The sequence below is a fragment of the Triticum dicoccoides genome, chromosome 5B (assembly GCF_002162155.2).
Source record: "Triticum dicoccoides isolate Atlit2015 ecotype Zavitan chromosome 5B, WEW_v2.0, whole genome shotgun sequence".
NCBI lineage: Eukaryota > Viridiplantae > Streptophyta > Magnoliopsida > Poales > Poaceae > Triticum > Triticum dicoccoides.
Genome location: NC_041389.1, coordinates 675,209,342 through 675,216,853, shown reverse-complemented (window position 1 = coordinate 675,216,853; position 7,512 = coordinate 675,209,342).

Below are 7,512 nucleotides of genomic sequence, written 5' to 3'. Positions count from 1 at the left end.
CTTCCCAAGAAGACAGAGGCAGTGCGTATTGAGCAATTCCGGCCTATTTGTCTTCTCAATGTTAGTTTCAAAAATTTTACCAAGGTCGGGACGAATAGGCTCACACAGATTGCGCATACTGTGGTGCAACCTACTCAGTCTGCTTTCATGCCGGACAGGAACATCCTCGAAGGGGTTGTGGTCCTACATGAAACGCTCCATGAGATTCACACGAAAAAACTTGATGGAATTGTTTTCAAGGTGGATTTCGAGAAAGCGTATGACAAAGTCAAATGGCCTTTCCTTCAACAGGCACTACGCATGAAGGGTTTTGATGAAGCTTGGAGATGACAAGTTGAATCTTTCACGCAAAAAGGGAGTGTTGGAATTAAAGTGAATGACGATATAGGTCATTATTTCCAGACACACAAGGGCCTGAGACAAGGTGATCCAATGTCTCCTATTCTGTTCAACATTGTCGTTGACATGTTGGCAATCTTGATAGGTAGGGCAAAGGAGGCCGGCCAAGTAGGTGGCTTGGTGCCTCATCTAGTTGATGGTGGTGTGTCCATCCTGCAGTACGCTGATGATACAATCATCTTTATGGAGCACGACTTGGCAAAAGCGAAAAATATGAAGCTGGTGTTGTGCCTTTTCGAGCAATTGACTGGTCTGAAGATTAACTTCCATAAAAGTGAGTTGTTCTGTTTTGGGAGAGCCAAAGAGGAACAAGATGCATATAAGCAATTGTTTGGTTGCGAATTGGGAGCACTACCGTGCACTTACCTAGGTATCCCCATTCACCATCGTAAGTTGACAAACAACGAATGGAAGTGTATCGAGGATCAGTTTGAGAAGAAACTGAGCTGCTGGAAGGGCAAACTCATGTCGTATGGAGGCCGATTGATTCTCATTAATTCGGTGCTCACGAGTCTGCCTATGTTCCTTTTGTCCTTTTTTGAAGTACCAGTTGGAGTTAGGAAAAGGCTGGACTTCTATCGGCCCCGTTTCTTCTGGCAGAGTGATGAACTTAAGAGAAAGTACCGTTTAGCCAAATGGGACGTCATTTGCCGACCAAAAGACCAAGGGGGTCTTGGTGTTGAGAATCTTGAAGTCAAGAACATATGCCTTCTCAGTAAGTGGCTATATAAGTTAGCAGCTGAGACCGAAGCAACTTGGGCGCAGATTCTGCGTAACAAGTATCTGCACTCTAAGACTTTGTCGCAGGTGACAGTCAGACCGACTGATTCGCCGTTCTGGAAAGGGCTAATGAGAGTCAAAGCTACTTTCTTTAATAGAACAAAGTTTATTGTTGGTGATGGCAATAACACTCGCTTCTGGGAGGATACTTGGCCGGGAGAAGCGCCGTTGGCGCTTCAGTATCCGTCGCTATATCGTATTGTGCAGCGACGTGATGCTCTGGTTGCAACGAGTTTGCAGTCCACTCCCCTTAATATTCAGTTTAGGAGGGTGCTTGTTGGAGACCGGTGGGAAGCTTGGCTTCATCTGGTGAGTAGACTAATGGAGGTTCAACTTAGTCATCAGCCCGATCAGTTGTGTTGGAAGCTTACTAAATCTGGAGAATTCACAGTCAAGTCGATGTACATTGATGTCATCAATTCTAGTGTGCTTCCTAGTTCCAAACATGTTTGGAAAGTTAAGGTTCCTCTGAAAATCAAAGTGTTTATGTGGTTTGTACATAAACAAGTCATCTTAACGAAAGATAATTTGGTTAAGCGCAACTGGATAGGTTCTACTAGAAGTAGTTTCTATGATCGGGATGAAACTATCAAGCACCTCTTCTTTGATTGCCCGTTGGCGAGGGTATTGTGGCGCTCGGTGCAAATTGCCTTTAACATTACTCCTCCGAATTCGGTCAGGTCGTTATTTGGAACATGGCTTGTTGGGATAGAGTCCGAAATAGCCAAAAATTCGCGTAGGAGCGTGTGCGTTGTTATGGGAAATTTGGAACTGCAGAAATGATTCGGCTTTTAACAGAACAACAACTATTCATTTTTTGCAGGTTTTATTCCGGGCTACTGCGCTAATCCATATGTGGTCCTTACTCACTCCGACGGAGGCCAGGGAGCGTTTGGTTACTGGATCTCTTCGGTGGGAGATGGTAGCACGGGATATCTTCAACCGGTTTGAATGACGGTTATGTAATAGGATAGGCGATTAGTTTACCTATCTATCTTATGCCAGCTGGTTGTGGCTTTTGGGCCTTTTTTTGCTTTTGTTGCTCTTTGTGAGCCAGCTTCTCATTTTGTTGAACTACTTTATTTATTTATATCTTCTCAAAAAAAACTTTATTTATTTATAAATGTGGCCGTATGCATCGTTCTGATGCAGAGGCCGGGGAGTCCCCCCTTTTCGAAAAAATGGTACTAGAATGTACTAGCATTATATGTGTTCTCTGCACTGAGGTCATACTGAACTCAACATTTCGACTAGTTGAACAACGTGGTTCATGCACTATCCTGGCACAAATGTTGCTTCAATCTTCTCAATCATAGATACCTCCGACAGTAGTAGCCTTGATAAATTAATTGAATGCATAGCCGCGATAAAGAAGAACTTACAAGGCTTCATCACAAGTTTACCTGCTGCATACGCATCGTTGGGAGGTTATCCAAGTCGCAATTGTAGTTGGTTATCAAATATCCATCCAAGGGCTTCCAAGTCAATGATCCAATAATGCTTGGAGAACCTTCACCCATCAAACTTATTTGGTCATCTTTCATGATAATCTTTGTATTGAATTGTGTCTTGGAATTGTAATTAGGTTCATCATTATCTGAAGGCTTCGTAAGCCAATCGGCAGGCAAAATAGGTTGCGGGACCATCAAGCAGAGACACCAGGAAGAAGTTCAAGAATGCCATGTAGGAAGAGACCGCAGATGGATATACGGAACCGTAGATGGGCAAAAAACACATATTGGACCTAAGGACAAAAAGAATTCACAATCTGAACTCCTTTCAAAAAAATTGCACCGAGCTGACCATTTCAAGTGGCGCCCGACAGATAGGCGCCACACTATACTGTGCAGCGCCTGGAGCTTAGGCGCCACACGCCGGTGCAGCATGGCAGCCCGGGCCCCACTCCTCGTTGTGCAGCGCCTAGCTGAAAGGAGTTGCACAATGTAGTGCAGCGCCTAACCGAAAGGAGTTGCACTACCTTATATTAAAACTATTGTAATTTTTAATCCGTGCATCCGATGAAAACGTGCCTTATATGAAAGTTGTACATTTTTCCGTGTTCTACGCAATGGTGGCATTTTCATCTATGTTAGGATCAATTTGCTTGATGAAAACCTTGTTGCAAAAGTGCATCATAATATAACTGACAGAATCTGTTAAAATTTACAAACTTGGCATGATGATAGCCATTCACCTATAGCTCTGACGCGTTTTCGGCCTACATGAGTTTTGCACTGCATAATGTGTACTTTCACGCCATGCCTATGCTTTCCATGTTAATCATCCTTAACATGTTCATTTCTTGGATCTAAGTGACTAACATGATATAAGTGAACTTCTGTTACATAAAGTTACATTTTGTAAGATCCATAGTAATTAATCCTGACATCATATGAATATGATCTAACTATGAAAGTTGGAAAATTTTATGTCTACCTTAAGTCTATGTCATTTTCATACCCACTAAATATTTGCATCACTATGCTTTGAGACACTAAAGTAACTAAGGCAATGTTCTGCCAGATTGACACGTTAATTTCACCAAGTCACTGGATGTCACCAAGCCACGATCGTGCTGATAAAATGCAAAGTTCTGCCACTTGGGTTCAACTTGTCAACTGCCTTTTGTGCGGCCGCCCACTTCTGACAATCTTTGTTGATTGTCGACCACCGGGAGCGATGATATCGGTCAGAGCGGTCAATTCCACTCTTGTTGTGTAGATCAAAGTGCTCCTTCATCCGGTTCCAATAAGCATCTCTACTTTGATCACCTCCAACGGATGGATCCCTCGACCCATGCAACCAAGTATTGCATAGTAAGACGTCTTCTTCGTTGGTGTAGTTGCCTCCTCTTCCTTTCGGTGCGTCGACAATGCCCTCACCATCCTCGTCCACCTCGAACTCATGCTCATCGAAATGCATGTCATTGATTTGAGACCAATGCGAATTGTTGGAGCCAACCCATAGTTGACATATATGCCTCATCGTTGAAGCTACAAAGTATATACAATGAAGCAAATAAGCTATCTATATGTGTGCATTCAAAAAATCACAACAACAAAAAAGTTGGCGAAATTTTATTACTTTGGGGCATTTCCTCGAACACCTTGTGCGTGTCGGCCGCCGGCTCAACAAGTGAGATCGTCGGTGCTTCGGTAGCTGCCGCGCCCGTCACACACCCTGCAAGCTTCTTCCCCGACGGCTTCGAAGAGCCGGAGCCGTCCGCCGCCTTGTTCTTCTTCACGGATGCCTTGCACTTCTTCGGCCGCGCCGCATTTGGGAGCTTCGAGAGGGGGGCACATGGCTTCACGGCAGTTAGATCATATTCATATGATGTTCGGATTAATTACTATGGATCCTACAAGATGTAACTTTCTGCAACAGAAGTTCACTTATATCATGTTAGTCACTTAGATCCAAGAAATGAACATGTTAAGGATGATTAACATGGCAAGCATAGGCATGGCATGAAAGTACACATTATGCAGTGCAAAACTCATGTAGGTTGAAAGCGCGTAAGAGCTATATGTGAATGGCTATCATCATGCCAAGTTTGTAAATTTTAACAGATTCTGTCAGTTATATTATGATGCACTTTTGCAATAGGGTTTTCATCAAACAAATTGATCCTAACGTAGATGAAAATGCGACCATTGCGTAGAACACGGAAAAATGTACAACTTTCATATAAGGCACGTTTTCATCGGATGCACGGATTAAAAGTTACAACAGTTTTAATATAAGATAGTGCAACTCCTTTCGGTTAGGCGCTGCACTATATTGTGCAACTCCTTTCAGCTAGGCGCTGCACAACCAGGAGTGGGGCCCGGGCTGCCACGCTAGACCGACGTGTGGCGCCTAAGCTCCAGGCGCTGCATAGTATAGTGTGGCGCCTATCTGTCGGGCGCCACTCGAAACGGTCAGCTCGGTGAAATTTTTTCGAAAGGAGTTTAGATTGTGAGTTCTTTTGGTCCTCAGGTCAAATATGTGTTTTTTGCCCCGTAGATGGATTTGGAGATGGAAATTTGACATGGTTCAAGACCAGTTCATATCACCGGACGCTAGGCAATCTTAAGCATTCCATTGCGTCAAGGAGTGGTGATGACTTTTATGCTTGGAAGTTGGAACCTTGAGAGATCGGGTGCACATACTTGTTTAAATCTGTGTGTCGTGCTTTAGTGAACAAAAAGAGCATTCTGCTCCAGATAAAGGGTCAGCTACTGAATCCTCACGAGAGAAGAACAAATGTGGTCATCCTTATGGAAACTCAAGGTTATGCTGAAAGTTAGGGTCTTCTAGTGGCGAATTGTAAAGGGTATTATGTTGTAAAATAGGGTCTAGTCTGCATATATTGTATTTGTACGTATACACGTATGTAACCTTCTCATCTATATATAGTGAGACGTGAGGTGGATGTATCACCCACGCAAAACCTTAAACCTACCTCTCTAACTTGGTATCAGATAGCCAACCGGGCTGCCGAGCGAACCCCACACCGCCTCCCTGATCCACCACGCCGCAGCCGCCGCGTGTCGCCACCTTTCCGTGCCGCCGCCGCCGTGATCCATCTGCCGCTGCAGCCGCGCGCCGCCACCCTTCCGCGCCGCCGCCGCCGCGCGCTGTCCTTCTCCGCTCCGCCGCGATGTCGTCTGCTGCTGCTCTCTCTCTCTCTCTCCAACAACGTCGGCACCATCACCTCGCCCGCGGCTGCCACGGTTCCCGCCGCCCTCGTCGTTCCCGCGATCTCCGTCCGCCTCGTCCGCCACAACTTCATGCTGTGGGGAGGCATCGCCGGCACCAACCTCCACGGCTACCTGGACGGCACCACGGCAGCACCCGACAAGACCATCACCGTGGGCACTGGCGATGCCGCGACGACCGCCGATAACCCGGCGTACCACCACTGATGGACTCAGGATCAGAAGGTCAAGGGCCTTCTCCTCACCTCCATGGAGGAGGATATTACTTGTCAGCTTATTAGCTGCGAGACGACGCAGGCGGTATGGACGTCCGTCGGTGCCATATACGGCGCGCAGAGCCGCGCCAACGTTCTTCACATCCGGCGTCAACTCCAGACGCTGAGGAAGGAGGGGATGTCCGCGGCTGAGTACATGCACAAGATGAAGGCACTCGCTGACACCATGGCCGCCGCCGGCTCTCCGATACGTGATGATGAGCTCATTGATCACATCCTCATGGGACTAGGCTCCGCCTACAACTCCATCGCCGCCTCCTTGGGTGTGAGTAACGCACCTATGCCCTACTCCAGCTTCTACTCGCTCGTTTTGTCGCTAGAAGCATTGCAGGCTCAGCAGAGTGCGGCGGAGGGGTGGACTCCCTCTGCCGACGCCATGACCTGCTCAGGCTCCCACGGCAATGGCGGACGTGCTCCATACTCGGAGCCCTACCCCTTCCAAGGTGGGGGTCGCCCGGCCGATGGGAACGGCCCGCCCGGGCAAGGCCGCCAAGGCGGCAACAGCGGCCCCAATGGCGGCCGCGACCGCAACCCCGGCTACAACAGCAACGGTCGTCAAGGTGGAGCGGGTAACGGTGGCAACAATGGTGGTGGTGGCCGTCGCAACAATCGTTGGCGTCCCAGGTGTCAGATTTGCAAAAACTGGGGTCATGAGGCCGATGATTGTCGCAAACGCTATGACCAGGACCACAACACTCGCTCCGCCAACTCGGCCTCCACCAACACCGTCGACTATCGTTGGGTACTGGACACCGGGGCTACGAATCACCTAACGAGTGATCTTGAACCTCTCTAGGTTCACGAGCGCTATGATGGCAAGGACCAGGTTCAGGTGGCCAATGGTGCAGGTTTGTCTATTTCACACATTGGTCATTCCCGTTTACCCGGTTCATCCCTAAAACCATGCAACATCCTTCATGTTCCACACATCAAAGAGCATCTTCTTTCTGTCTATCGCCTTATTTGCGATAATGACGTGTTTGTTGAGTTTCACCATCGTCTTTTCTTTGTTAAGGACAAAGCAACTAGGCTCATCATTCTTCAAGGTAGCAGTCGTGAGGGTGTCTACCTGATTCCCTTTGCTTGTGCATCGTCCTCGTCATCTCGCCATGCTTCATCCAGTGTCCGCATTTCGTCATCGCAATGGCATCAGCGTTTAGGTCACCCTACCAATAATGTGGTCACCTCCATTGTTCGGAGCCATGACCTTCCGTGTTCTAGTTCCAATAATCCACCATTAGTGTGTGATGCCTGTCAGCGTGCTAAGAGTCATCTACTACCATATTCTACGTCTTATCATGTCACTACTGTACCTCTTGAATTAATATATTCCGATGTTTGGGGTCCCGCTATTGCGT